This window comes from Cervus elaphus, chromosome 17, assembly GCF_910594005.1.
Source record: "Cervus elaphus chromosome 17, mCerEla1.1, whole genome shotgun sequence".
NCBI lineage: Eukaryota > Metazoa > Chordata > Mammalia > Artiodactyla > Cervidae > Cervus > Cervus elaphus.
In genome coordinates, this window is record NC_057831.1 from 20,726,962 (window position 1) to 20,742,109 (window position 15,148).

Consider the following 15,148-nt stretch of genomic DNA (forward strand, 5'->3'; position numbering starts at 1 on the left):
GTAAGATAATTGTTTAAGTGAATTTCTGTACCTCCAACAAAACTACAGGCTAGAATTCATCAAGGGCAAGGGTGGGCATTTTCATAATGAGATCCCAAACTGAGTTTCCTACTGAATAACTAATCCTATTAAAGCAAGCCCTCATTAATCTTCCATCATTAAAATGCAGACTCCTATTGCAGAAAAGATTGTGATTTCTGGCTCCTTTCCATTTGCCTTGGGTCACAGAGCTCTGAATACTGAGTACTGCTGTAGCTTGAATAGTTGGGAATATTGTGCATTAACGTGATGCTTAGATTATATGTATCATGGTAGTTATTGCGATTTACGTATAAATAGGGTGAGAAATGTATATTTGGCAAAATTGGGGCTGCGGTGATTTTTATCATTTCTGTCTTGCTATATGTTCCTACTTCTGAAAATATATCAGGCCTTTGAAATGAGAACAAGAAAGTACACTTCTTCATTCTTCAGTTCAGTTCAGTTCAGTCGCTCAGTTGTGTCCGACTCTGTTACCCCATAGACTGCAGCACACCAGGCCTCCCTGTCCATAGCCAACTTCCAGAGTTTACTCAAACTCATGTCCATTGAGTCGCTGATGCCATCCAACCATCTTATCCTCTGTCGTCCCCTCCTCCTCCTGCCTTCAATCTTTCCCAGCATCAGGATCTTTTCCAATGAGTCAGATCTTCGCACCAGGTGGCCAAAGTATTGGAGTTTCAGCTTCAGCATCAGTCCTTCCAATGAATATTCAGGACTGGTCTCCTTTAGGATGGATTGGTTGGGTCTCCTTGCAGTCCAAGGGACTCTCAAGAGTCTTCTCCAACACCACAGTTCAAAAGCATCACTTCTTCAGCACTCAGCTTTCTTTATAGTCCAACTCTCACATCCATACATGACTACTGGAAAAACCATTGCTTTGACTAGATAGACTCTTGTCGGCAAAGTAACATCTCTGCTTTTTAATACACTGTCTAGGTTGGTCATAACTTTTCTTCCAAGGAGCAAGTGTCATTTACTCTCATAGCTGCAATCACCATCTGCAGTGATTTTGGAACCCCAAGAAAATAAAGACTGTCACTGTTTCCACTGTTTCTCTATCTATTTGCCATGAACTGATGGGACCAGATGCCATGATCTTAAGTTTTCTGAATGTTGAGTTTTAAGCCAACCTCTTCACTCTCCTCTTTCACTTTCATCAAGAGGTTCTTTAGTTTGCCTTCACTTTCTGCCATAAGGGTGGTGTCATCTGCATATCTGAGGTTATTGATATTTCTCCCGGCAATCTTGATTCCAGCTTGTGCTTCCTCCAGCCCAGCGTTTCTCATGATGTACTCTGCATATAAGTTAAATAAGCAGGGTGACAATACCTTGACACCTTGACATACTTGACATACTCCTTTCCTGATTTGGAACCACTCTGTTGTTCCATGTCCAGTTCTAACTGTTGCTTCCTGACCTGCATACAGATTTCTCAAGAGGCAGGTCAGGTGGTCTGGTATTCCCATCTCTTCCAGAATTTTCCACAGTTTGTTGCGGTCCACACAGTCAAAGTCATTGGCATAGTCAATAAAGGAGAGATGTTTTTCTGGAACTCTCTTGCTTTTTCACTGATCTGACAGATGTTGGCTGATCTCTGGTTCCTCTGCCTTTTCTAATCCAGCTTGAACATCTGGAAGTTCACGATTCACATACTGTTGAAGCCTGGCTTGGAGAATTTTCAGCATTTTTCGCTAGTGTGTGAGATGAGTGCAATTGTGCAGTAGTTTGAGCATTCTTTGGCATTGCCTTTCTTAGGGATTGGAATGAAAACTGACCTTTTCCAGTCTTGTGGCCACTGCTGAGTTTTCCAAATTTGCTGGCATATTGAGTGCAACACTTTCACAGCATCATCTTTTAGGTTTTGAAATATCTCAACTGGAATTCCATCTCCTTCACTTGCCTTGTTCATAGTGATGCTTTCTAAGGCCCACTTAACTTTGCTTTCCAGGATGTCTGGCTCTAGATTGGTGATCACACCATTGTGATTATCTGGGTCATGAAGATCTTTTTGTATAGTTCTTCTGTGTATTCTTGCCACCTCTTCTTAATATCTTCTGCTTCTTTTAGGTCCATACCATTTCTGTCCTTTATTGTGCCCATCTTTGCATGAAATGTTCCCTTGGTATCTCTAATTATCTTGAAGAGATCTCCCATTCGATTGTTTTCCTCTATTTCTTCATTCTTAAGTAAACTTTATTTACTTAATTTTAAATAATAAACTTTATTTACTTACTTATTTACTTAATAGCATTAAGTAAATAGCTATTTATAGCTATGAATAGCATTCAACCTGAAAATTATGAAAAGTTACCAGGTGAGCAGTAAGAAACACGACAAAGGCCGTATTCCAGGACTGTACCTGCCCCTGGAACCTACTGTCCCTGCTAAAGATGACGTCAGCAAATTCAGTGATAAATATGCTGGCAAAACCGTTGTCATTTCACTGCAGTCTTAACGGATGTTTATACCACTGCTGAGTTTCTCCTTCCTTAAAAGTTTATCACCGTCATTCTCCAAACTTCTATTTAGCTGAGTTTGTAGTAACTATGAAAGTATTTCTCAGAAATATTTATATAATTTATTTATTTGCTTGGTTTGTTCATTTGTTCCATCATTCATTCCTGGCCTTTATGTTATTGTTGCATAAAGAAATTTTATATTTTAATCTACAGAGATTGGTGACAATGAATTTTTTAGAATTTTTTTTTTTGTTTTTAGATTTTTATCTAGTGTGGTTACAAGTGGAGAAGGAAATGGCAACCCACTCCAGTATTCTTGCCTGGAGAATCCATGGACAGAGGAGCCTGGTGGGCTGCTGTCCATGGGGTCACACAGAGTTGGACCCAGCTGAAACAACTTAGCATGCATGCATGCATTGGAGAAGGAAATGGCGACCCACTGCAGTGTTCTTGCCTGGAGAATCCCAGGGACAGGGGAGCCCAGTGGGGTCTCGTCTATGGGGTTGCACAGAGTCAGACACGACTGAAGCGACTTAGCAGCAACAGCAGCAGCATCAGTGGTTATAAGGTAAATTAGAAAATTGCATCTTATTTAGAATCTCCCATAATAGGAGTCCCCACCAACCTGTCCTAGACCATCCTAGAGTGCTATGATGTGTCCTTTGGCTGCTGTGTTTTCCTTGTTGTTGTTCAGTAGCTAAGTCGTGACTCTTTACAGCCCCACGGACTGCAGCACGTCAGGCTTTCCTGTCCTTTACTATCTCCCAGACTTTGCTCAAATTCATGTCCATTAAGTCAGTGATGTTAATCTAACCTCTTATCCACTGCAGCCCCCTTCTCCTGCTGCCTTGAGTCTTCCCCAGCATCAAGGTCTTTTCCACTGAGTCAGCTTTTCATATCAGGTGGCCTAAGTGTTGGAGCTTCAGCTTCAGCATCAGTCCTTCTAGTGAATATTCAGGGTTGATTTCCTTTAGTATTGACTGGTTTGATCTCCTTGCAACCCAAGGACTCTGAAGAGTTTTCCCCAGCACTACAGTTCAAAAGCATCAATTCTCCAACACTCAGCCTTCTTTATGGTCCAATCTCACATCTGTACTTGACTACTAGGAAACCATAGCTTCCCTGACTTGACTCCTAACCCATTCTACTGACCTTGATTCTTTAAAGTGTTTGAATACAAAGGGCTTACTGAGCTCTCTTATAGTAGAGGTTAAATTACCTTTCCGAAAGCACTCATATCATAGAAGCCCAAGACTTACTAATCCCATAGGCAATGACAAAGTAATGTTTGGTATCTTCTTGCTAAGAACATATACATAGAAGTTAAGCATCCACCAGGTTTCCCTTTATTAAGTTCTTTTCTGCTTTCAATCTAATGTATCATTATACTGATAGACAAGTAAAAGGAAGTATATACTTAGTAAAATAAGTCAGACAAAGAGAAGTGCTGTATGATACCACTTATATATGGAATCTAAAAAATAATATAAATGAATCTATGTATAAAACAGAAACAGACTCAAAGAAAAAAACAAATTTATGGTTACCAAAGGGGAGAGAAGGAGCAAGGGAGGGACAGATTTTACAGAGTATGGGATTGATGAAGGCTGGTCACTATACATGAAATAGATAAGCAACAGAATTTACTGCATAGCGCTGGGGATTATACCTGATACCTTATAATAACATGTAATGGAATACACTCTGCAGAAAACAAAGCAAAGCTGAAACACTACTGTGTACCCTGAAACAAACACAATACTGTAAATCATCTAAACTTAAATTTTAAAAAAAGTGTATAATATGATGCAGTAGGTCTCAAACTTTTTGGTCAGTCTCAGGACCCTTTCACATTTTTAAAAATTAGCCAAGTATCTCAAAGAGTTTATAGGTAGGGTTATATCTGTCAGTATTTACTGAGACATTTTAAAAATTATGTATTAATTTTTTTAATGAAAGTAGCAGAACCATTATATGTTAACCAAATAAAATTTTTCAGAAAAGTAATTGCTTTCCAAAACAAAATAATGGAAGAGTAATATTGTTTTATATTTTTGCAACTTCTACTTAATAGAGGAAAGTTAGATTCTCATATCTGCTTCTAAATTCAATCTTATTGCAGTTCATTGTTCTTGTTGAAGTACATAAAGAAAATCTGTTGGCCCTACACAGACATATAATTGCAAAAGGTAGTTTCTTAATGCTTAATTGAAATATACAATCTAAAACTATGTCAGTGAACTTTTCATATTCTTTTATATTCAAATCTATCAGTCTGTCTTACACTTTGAATGGCCTTTTACCCATATGTGATATTGTGATGTTGTACATTGGTCATTTAGAAAATATCAGTGCATTGAATTACGCAGATCTTTCAACTATGAAATAGTTATATATATCAAAAAATCACATTCATTAATATCACCAGTGATCTCATCCTGAAATTCATTAAGTATTGAGAAGCTGCCAAGCTCACACTGGCAGATACAATTTTCCAAAATTCTAATCTTCACCTGACAGCTGGAATTTTTTATTGAAGTGACAGGCTCACTTCATTTTCGAGAAATGTCCACCAAATATCCAAGCATGTTTTTATTTTATTTTTTCAATACAACATTAAACTTGGCATTTCTTGAAAAAGTCACCTACAATGGCTCATAGCTCAAACCATTGCCCAAGTGCTTTTTCCTCCAGGCAATCTTTTTTTTTTCTTTTTGGCTGAGCCACGTGGCATGTGGGATCTTAAGTTCCCCAACCAGGGATCGAGCCTGCAACCCCTGCACTGGAAGCAGGTTTACCACTGGGCCATCAGGGAGGTGCTTTCACCTCCCTGACAATGTTTTACTTCAGTACACAGTACAGGTGCTTTATACATACTTCCCATTTTGTCTCATGGAACATTTTAAAAAATATTTTGCAAAATTAATCATTTTTAATTTTTAACCTTCACAAGATTATGACTTTTATACTTTAGTGCTCCTACTTTGATTTGTGATATTGTGCCAGCAGTTTTATCCACCAATGGTTTTGTACCATTAGCACAAGTATGAACATAATAAAAAAAAAAAAAGAGTAAAAACATCTTAGTATTGTGATAGACATAGTTTTGAACTTTGGGGCCCTGGCTCTTGAAGATCCCCAGGAGTCTGTGAACACAATTCAAGAATAAGCACTCAGACACAGGTGTGAAATGGACAGCGTTCTAGTCCTGACTCCTCCACTTAGTAGCTCAGCAGTTAAGTTAGTTTCTTTCATCCATAGTCCTCTTTAATGTTGATTATAATAAATCTTATGTCTTAAGATTATTGTGAAGATTAAATGAGATGATATGTGTAAACGGTTCAACACAGTTCCAAGTACGCAGTAAATTTTACAGAGTTAGCCATTATTAGTATTCTTGTTTTATTTATTAGAGTCTGATCATGTTGCACTGTTTCTTTGGTCATATTCATAGGATCTATATTTAGAAAAGCATTCTATTACAAACTTTAATAGATATAGTATTTTACTGTATCAGTTAGCAAACACTTTGCTGGGGTAAATAATGATACCAACAACAGTGAAGACTTTATTTTTGAGTTAGTAAGATTGCCACTCCATTTTAGATTTTAGCATTTTTTATTTGCTGTATTTTTAAGGTACTTTTCTGTCTCGCAGAAAGTGCTGCATAGCATGTTTTGTAGCCTTTTGAAGGCAATGGCAACCTACTCGGGTACTTGTGCCTGGAAAATCCCATGGACGGAGGAGCCTGGTAGGCTGCTACTACATGGGGTCGCTACTAGTGGGACATGACTGAACAACTTCACTTTCACTTTTCACTTCCATGCATTGGAGAAGGAAGTGGCAACCCACTCCAGTGTTCTTGCCTAGAGAATCCCAGGGACGGGGGAGCCTAGTGGGCTGCCATCTATGGAGTCGCACAGAGTCGGACACGACTGAAGTGACTTAGCAGCAGCAGCAGCACTCAAATTAAAATTAATTATTTGAAATTTTTAGAAAGTTTTTTCTTTTTTAAATGCTCAGTAAGATAACTGAAAGGTACTTTGGATGTATAGCTAATCTTTTCCAAAAATGATAAATGTGGATTTCAGAACCATTAAATTGCCCAAATGATTTTGTCATTGATTTCTATTTTATAGTTTTTTGGTTCAGTATTGTAAGTCAAGTAATAATTAATAGAGAAGGTATATTTATGCAGTTATTTTTTTTTTAGTATTATGGAAATCATTACTTACAAAAAATATAACTAATATAACCTTTGGTGTACAAGGGAAAACAAGTTAACCATTTAACATCTGGGTCCAATGGATCTTTTAAATTATTTTTGTATGTTTATTTTTTTGAATAATTTGTAGAAGTAGCATAAAGATATAGTAAAAACAAAATAACTATTAAAAATTTTAGAAAGCATTTAAACATAGAAAATCCCAAGTTTTTTTCCATATAATGAAAGTGTATGTATGTGATATGTATGGTGTCCTTTTCACTTACTCCTTGTCTGTCATGCATGAACCTGGAGCATATCTATCCTGTAAATATTGATTCTAGATTTCAGATAAACATCTTACAGGCTCTAGCTTATTTCTGGTTCTTCTTCTTGTACTTGCACAGTCCAGACACAATTAGAACAAAATATTGACAGGACTCTTAACTTTGCTGAAGAACAGCTAGTCTACACTTTAAATTTTTACAGTACTGTATGTCAATTGTATCTCAACAAAACTGGAAGAAAAAAAAACTGGAAGACTGTAATGATGTCTCCATATATTTATTGTATCTTCTTAAAAGATGATGTAACACTTTGGATGACATAGTACAAAAAATGAAATATGGTAATAATAATGATGTGTTTTAGTACTGTGAAGTGAAGTGAAAGTCACTCAGTCATGTCCGACTCTTTGTGACCTCATGGACTGTATAGTCCATAGAATTCCCCAGGCCAGAATACTGGAGTGGGTAGTCTTTCCCTTCTCCAGGGATCTTCCCAACCCAGGGATCGAACCCTGGTCTCCCATATTGCAGGCAGATTCTTTACCAACTGAGCTATCAGGGAAGGCCAACACAGATAAAAGCAGTAATAAATAGTTCTCTTTATTTAACAGTACTCTTGGTCTTCTATCTTCTTAGCATCTAGGGGAAAAATTCTTATGTACAAAATCTGCCTTTATGTCCTTTATGTCCTTTATTATCCAGGCAAGATCCCCTGGAGAAGAGAAAGGCTACCCACTTCAGTATTCTAGGCTGGAGAATTCCATGGGCTATATAGTCCATGGGGTTGCAAAGAGTCGGACACGACTGAGCAACTTTCACTTACCTGTATTATGTGTTTTTAAAATTTATGTTCAACCCTTTCCCATTCCACCTAATTTATCCTGATTTAGCATAACCCATCATCTTTGTTCATTTTTGAGAATGCTGGTAGTCTTTTGAAAATGAAAAGCACTTTGTAACAGTAAACTCTTATGGAACATACTCTTGATTTTCAAGAATTTTTCTTTGTTTCAACACATATTATTCTGTACATGGTTAAGAAGGCAATAGCAGTCAGATACAGACAAAATAAAGTATCTTCTAGAATTTGTAAAGTTGAGGGAAAAGATTTTATGTAAGCAAAGAGTCAGACACGACTGAGCGACTGAACTGAACTGAACTGAACTGAAGAATATTTAAAATTTTATGACCTCAGAGTAGCTGACATGGAATTGAGGAATATAGATCTTGAGAGCTAGCAGAACTGTTACTACTTTATCATTCATTGTCTGTGCCTTGCTTTAACTGAGTCTCCCTCAATCTATGAAACAAGTATACAGTTTCCAGTGCCCAGAATTCTTTTCTCTTTACCTTCTACTCCTGTCTCCTAGTTCCAGAACATATGTAGCTTTTGTTAGATGTTTTCATGAGTTTGACTCAGAATTTTGCATCAAAATACTTCAACAAAAGTATTTTGATGAAATACTTTCCTATTGTAGAAACTTCTGAGCTGTTATGAAGAAGAGTAATTGTACTTCCTATACTGACACCTGAAATATGTCACATCTTCTGCCAGGTGTTTTAAAGTCTTTAATTAATCTTCACAACAATCCTGAAGGTTTTCGAAGAGATTTGTAGCTACCAGATCACAAAGGTCATAGTTTCAGGAAAATATATGGTCTACTCTGATGCTTTGAAAATCTTGTTTTTCAAGAATCCTTTATTTGAATGGCTAGATGTCCATTGCCCTGTTACACAGAATCATTGCAAGATACTCAGCTTGCATTTTACAGAGGTGGCTGACATTAACTTAGATATAAAAGTGTTTCTGACTTGAGGTTAAGAGAAAATATGCTCATAAAAAGATAAAAGTCAATTAGAAGGTACTCTCTTCTGTATTAATAATTTTTATTATTACTATATGTGTGTATATAGAGAGGTGAGTGAACATAGTATGTATGTAAATAAACCCATTTGACAAAAGATTCATCTAGAGTTTTAAGAAATGTTTCCTTTTTTAATCTTTTACATTTTATACATTTTTAAGTTTTTTAACCATAATTTATGCTCTTGAAAGTCAAATTAATGAGCCCCTGCCTTTGTTTTTCCTATTGATGTTTCTAACATTACCAGACCTATAGAAAGATCTCATGAAATGGTAAATATCGCTGTTCTTTCTTGATATTGCTAGGGGGCAGTATTTACTCAGCTGACTCTTTAGCAGGCTAGCACTAAACCAAATCAACAATATGCAATTTTATGATCTGGACAAAATAATTAAAGGATGTATAATTTCTTTTTATTGGGTTTGTTTCCAACTTTGAATCAGGAAAGAGCTGATAATATCTCCAACTTAATTAAGACTAATTATATTTTTTTATATTTGTAAGAAAATATTTCATTATTTATTATTTTTAAAATTGAACCCTAAACCACCATACTATTCTGTATGGTGTCTTTTTGTGTATTACATTGTATTATGAACATATACCAATATGCTAAGAAATTATTTAATATGAAAATATCAGTTAAAATTTTAATAGGGAGAAATATAGAAGGAAAAAATAACAGGCATTCAGTCTCACAGAGGATATCACCGATTTATTTACCTGACTTCAGTTGGTAAGAGGTGACTGGTGTTAATGAGCACCTATGGAGAAAGCAATGGCACCCCACTCTAGTAGTCTTGCCTGGAAAATCCCATGGACGGAGGAGCCTGGTGGGCTGCAGTCCATGGGGTCGCTAAGAGTCGGACACGACTGAAGCGACTTAGCAGCAGCAGCAGTTGTTATATTAAAGAAATGTATTCTGCTTGAATTATTACTTTTCAGTATCCATTAGAATGTGCTTCATTTTACTAACTTCTAATAACTGTTTTCATAAAGGTTGTCAAGCTTTAGGTATTAGTATATAGTTTAACATTTCAAGTTTAATATTTTTTCAGTATTCACCACTATTTAATATGAAGGATAAATACATATATGTGCACGCACACACACACATACCCCTGCAAGGAAGATTAACTGATTTTTTCATTATTACATATTTATTAAAAATTTCTTAAGAAATTATGTAATCTTGTGACTAATCTTTTAATCTGTCCCTTTCAGTTATCTTTATTATATATTTCATTCTTTCTTCAACAAATATTTGATTGTACCAGACATTTTCCTAGGCCCTGGGTACGTTGATGGAAAAAGAAGACAAAATCTCTACCCTCATTCAACTTACATTTAGTGGGAAATAAAAAATAAAGATCAATATACTAGGTGATAGGTAGGGGTGAGTACTAAAGAAAAAAAAAAAACCAGCTTTAGCAGGGACATGGAGTTAAGTGATCAGGAGAAGAAGGAATTGAATGTTTAAGTAAAGTAAAGCCTCACAGGTTAATTTTTGAATAAATGTCTTAATGAATTGCTGTATTATCACATTTACTAGCCTTTTCTTCTGCAGTATCTGATCTGCTCTTAATCCAATTCATTTTATTTTTTGACTGAAATATTGTATTTTTCATCCCTAGAAGGATCTTTTTGGTTCTTTTTTTAATCTGTTCTTTCTCTACATAGCATATTCAGTCATTTCTTAGCTTTTTGAACATATGTAATACAGATATAGAAAACATTTTGACATCTTTGCCTGGTAATACAAACATTTATTCTAGTTCTTTGTCCATTTTGATTGAATGATTTTTCTCCTCATTATGATCATTTTTTTCCTCTTGCTTTACTGATATTTTTTAATAGATTTCAGTCATTGTGAATTACTTTGTTGCATATTGGATGTTTTATGTCCTTGTAAATATTCTTGGGGCTTCTCAGGTGGCTCAGTGGTAAAGAATAAGCCTGCCAATGCAGGAGACGTGTTCAATCACTGGGTTGGAAGATCCCCTGGAGAAAGAAATGCCAGCCCATTCTTGCCTGGGAAATCCCATGGACAGAGGAGCCTGGCAGGCTACAGTGCATGGATTACAAAAGAGTCAGACATGACTTACCCACAAAACAACAACAAAATATTCATGAACTTCATTTTGAGATGCAGCTAGGTTGAGATGCAGCTCGGTTACACTGAAACAGTATGATATTTTCAAGGCTTGCTTTTAAGGTTTGTTAAGTGAAACCAGGCAGCATAATTTGAGAGCATAATTTTGCCCCATTACTAAGGCAGTATCCTTGTGAGTACTCTACCTTGTTTATTACAGGGTTTTTTAAAATTCTGGCTGGTAGTAAGATGAACTATACCTGGCTTTGTGTGAGCCTGGCCTGTTTTTCCCCTAGGTTTTCAAGTGGTTCCTCCCCACTTTGTGTTTTTCCTCATATACATGCCCCCTTCGATATGTGGGGAAAAGTGAAAGTAAGTAACTCAGATAAGATTCGTAATGACAGTTTCCTTTGATCAGAAGAATAGAGGATAATATAATTTATGTTCTGTCCTTTAAGAAAAGAAAAGTTAAATAATAGTGTTGGAATTTATATCTACTCACTGTATGTTTAAATTGAAATTAGGCTGAAGAATTTAGATTTTGTCATAGTTTTACTGTTTTCTGCAATCCATTTGTTGTTCAGTTGCTCAGTCATGTTTGACTCTTTGCAGCCCCATGGGCTGCAGCACACCAGGCTTTCCTGTCCTTTACCATCTCCCAGAGCTTGCTCAAACTCATGTCCATTGAGTCAGTGATGCCATTCAACCAACTCATCCTCTGTCATCCCCTGCCTTCAATCTTTCCCAGCATCAGGGTCTTTTCCAATGAGTCAGTTCTTCACATCAGGTGGCCAAAGTATTGGAGCTTCAGCATCAGTGCTTCCAATGAATATTCAGGATTGGTTTTCTTTATGATTGACTTGTTGGATCTCCTTGCAGTCCAAGGGACTCTCGAGAGTCTTCTCCAACACCACTCTCACATCCATACATGACTACTAGAAAAACCATAGCTTTGACTAGACAGACCTTTGTCACCAAAGTAATGTCTCTGCTTTTTAATATGCTGTCTAGGTTTGTCACAGCTTTTCTTCCAAGGAGCAAGCATCTTTTAATTTCATGCCTGCAGTCACCATCTACAGTGATTTTGGAGCTCAAGAAAATAAAGTCTGTCACTGTTTCCTGTATTTCCCCATCTATTTTGCCGTGAAGTGATGGGACCAGCTGCCATGATCTTCATTTTTTGAAAGTTGAGTTTTGGGCCAACTTTCACTCTCCTCTTTCACCTTCAAAAGGCTCTTTAGTTTGTCTTCGCTTTCTTCCATAAGGGTGGTGTCATCTGCATATCTGAGGTTATTGATATTTCTCCTGCCAGTCTTGATTCCAGCTTGTTGTTCATCCAGCCCAGCATTTTCACATGATGTGTTCTGCATATAAGTTAAATAAGCAGGGTGACAATATAGAGCCTTGACGTACTCCTTTCCCAATTTGGAACCAGTCTGTTGTTCCATGTCCAGTTCTACCTGTTGCTTCTTGACCTGCGTACGGATTTCTCAGGAAGCATGTAAGGTGGTCTGGTATTCTCATCTCTTTAAGAATTTTCCACAGTTTGTTCCACAGTCAAAGGCTTTAGCCTAGTCAATGAAGCAGAAGTAGATGTATTCCTGGAATTCTCTTGCTTTTTCTATGATGCAGTGGATGTTTGTAGTTTCATCTCTGGTTCCTCTGACTCTTCTAAATCCAGCTTGAACATCTGGAAGTTCTTGGTTCACGTACGGTTGAATCCTAGCTTGGAGAATTTTGAGCGTTACTTTGCTAACGTGTAAGATGAGTGCAATTGTGCGGTAATTTGAACATTCTTTGGCATTGCCTTTCTTTGGGATTGGAATGAAAACTGACCTTTTCTAGTGACTTCACTTTCACTTTTCACTTTCATGCATTGGAGAAGTAAATGGCAACCCACTCCAGTATTCTTGCCTGGAGAATCCCAGGGATGGGGGAGCCTGGTGGGCTGCCATCTATGGGGTTGCACAGAGTCGGACACGACAGAAGTGACTTAGCAGCAGCAGTCCTGTGGCCACTGCTGAGCTTTCCAAACTTGCTGACATATTGAGTGCAGCACTTTCACAGCATCATCTTTTAAGACTTGAAATAGCTCAGCTGGAATCTCATCACCTCCACTAGCTTTGTTTGTATTGATGCTTCCTAAGGCCCAGTTGACTTCATACTTGCAATCCATACTGCATAGTGAAGTGAGTACTCCATACTGAGTACTCCATACTTCCATACTTCTGTCCTCCTCCCTTTCCCCACTTGTAGTGGCTGTGTCCATGTATATAAGTGATGATCTTGTATAGAGCAGTGGGTTTATTTCATATACAATACTTAGATTTTAATGTAGTTCGGTACACAACTGTACTTACAGTTCCTGACTGGCATTTAACAATGTAAATACTCAACTGTGTACAGTGCAAAGAAATATGGAACTTTAATCATAAATTCACAATTGATAGGTGCTGAAAAAACTATTCATTTAAAACCCCATAGGTAGTACAAAAATTTTTGTCTAGTAGGAGCCGCCATTGACATAAAATACAAAATATAAGTAGAGCTTTTTCAGATTTTTCTATAAATTACTATGGTTTTTGATACTTGTTAACAAAGGAGATTTTACTGTACTTTTAGAAATTAAGAATGAGTTCTTACTTCAAAATCTCACAAAATTAATAGGTGTGTGTGTGTGTGTGTGCTTCATTTCTAGATACTGTTAGGAAGATAAATTTGTCACCTTAAAAACCATATTATTTCATTCCTAGGTCTCACAACTTTTAGTCTCTTATGAAGCTTTCTGTTAATTTAGAAAGTGGTAATAGAAAATATAAGCTTCATAAAACCTTTTTAATGAGACATTTTGGACATTTTTCAAATATCATCTCATCACGTCTTAAAAAGTACTCAGTAAAGGTAGCTCAACGCTGATGAAGACTGTTCAAATCTCAGGAATATTTTGTTCCTAATAGCAAAAGTTCTTCTTTGAAAAGTATGCCATTGAAGTTAACGTGTTAATATTGTGTTTGGAATAGGCATTGTCTTGAGTGTATTCCTTGATGAAATGAAAATACTGTGTAGAATAAGTCTTAGCAGAAGGGTCATCTGCAACATTTGTAATAGATGTCATTATGTAATAAAGTGTTTGTGATAGTAATTATATTTTCTGTTATATTTTTCATTTTTATTGAAATACAATTGCTTTACAGTGTTTGTTGTGTTAGTTTCTTGAATATATATATGTGGGGGGTATATGTATAAATATTTTAGATTCTTTTCCATTATAGGTTTTTATTCAGTATTGTGTAGAGTTCTCTGTGTTGTATAGTAGGTCCATATTGGTTATGTATTTTATATATAGTAGTATGTCTATGTTAATCCCAAACTCCTAATTTATCCTCCTTCCTTTCCCTTTTGGTAACTGTAAGTTTGTTTTCTATGTCTGTGAGTCTGTATCTGTTTTATAAACAAGTTCATTGTATCCTTTTTTTAGATTCCACATCTGAGTGGTATCATATGGTATTTGTCTTTGTCTAACTTACTTCACTTGGTATGATCATCTCTAGGCCCATCCATGTTGCTGCACATGGCATTATTTCATTCTGTTTTATGGCCAAGTAATATTCTGTTGTATGTATATACCACATCTTCTTCATCCCTTCATCTGTCAGTGGACACTTGGGTTGCTTCCATGTCTCAGCTGTTATAAATAGTGCTGCAGTGAGCATTGGCGGAGCATGCATCTTTTTGAATTAGAGTTTTCTCAGAATATATGCCCAAGAGTGAGATCACTGTGTTTTTAGTTTTTTAAGTGACCTTCATTGTTGTTGTTGTTTAGCCTCTAAGTCATGTCCAACTCTTTTATGACCCCATGGACTGTAGCCTATCAGACTCCTCTGTCCATGGGATTTACCAGGCAAGAATACTTAAGTGGGTTGCCATTTCCTTCTCCAGGGGATCTTCCCAACCTAGGGATCAAATGCACGTCTCCAGCATTGGCAGGAGGATTTTTTACCATTGAGCCACCTGGAAAGCCCAAGGAAGCTTCATAGTCTCCATAGTGGCTATACCAATTTACATTCCCACCAATAGTGTAGGAAGGTTCTTTATCTCCACATCTTCTCCAGCATTTATTATTTGTAGACTTTTTGATGACTATTCTGACCAGTGTGATGTGATATCTCCTTGTAGCTTTGATTTATATTTCTCTAATA

At 36.6% G+C, this 15,148-nt stretch overlaps 1 protein-coding gene across 3 annotated transcripts in view; it reads left to right on the top strand.

Moving 5' to 3' along the window:
• TBCK (TBC1 domain containing kinase) overlaps positions 1-15,148 on the top strand; it is a 195,072-nt gene that overhangs the window by 90,661 nt on the left and 89,263 nt on the right. The window lies entirely within an intron of this gene.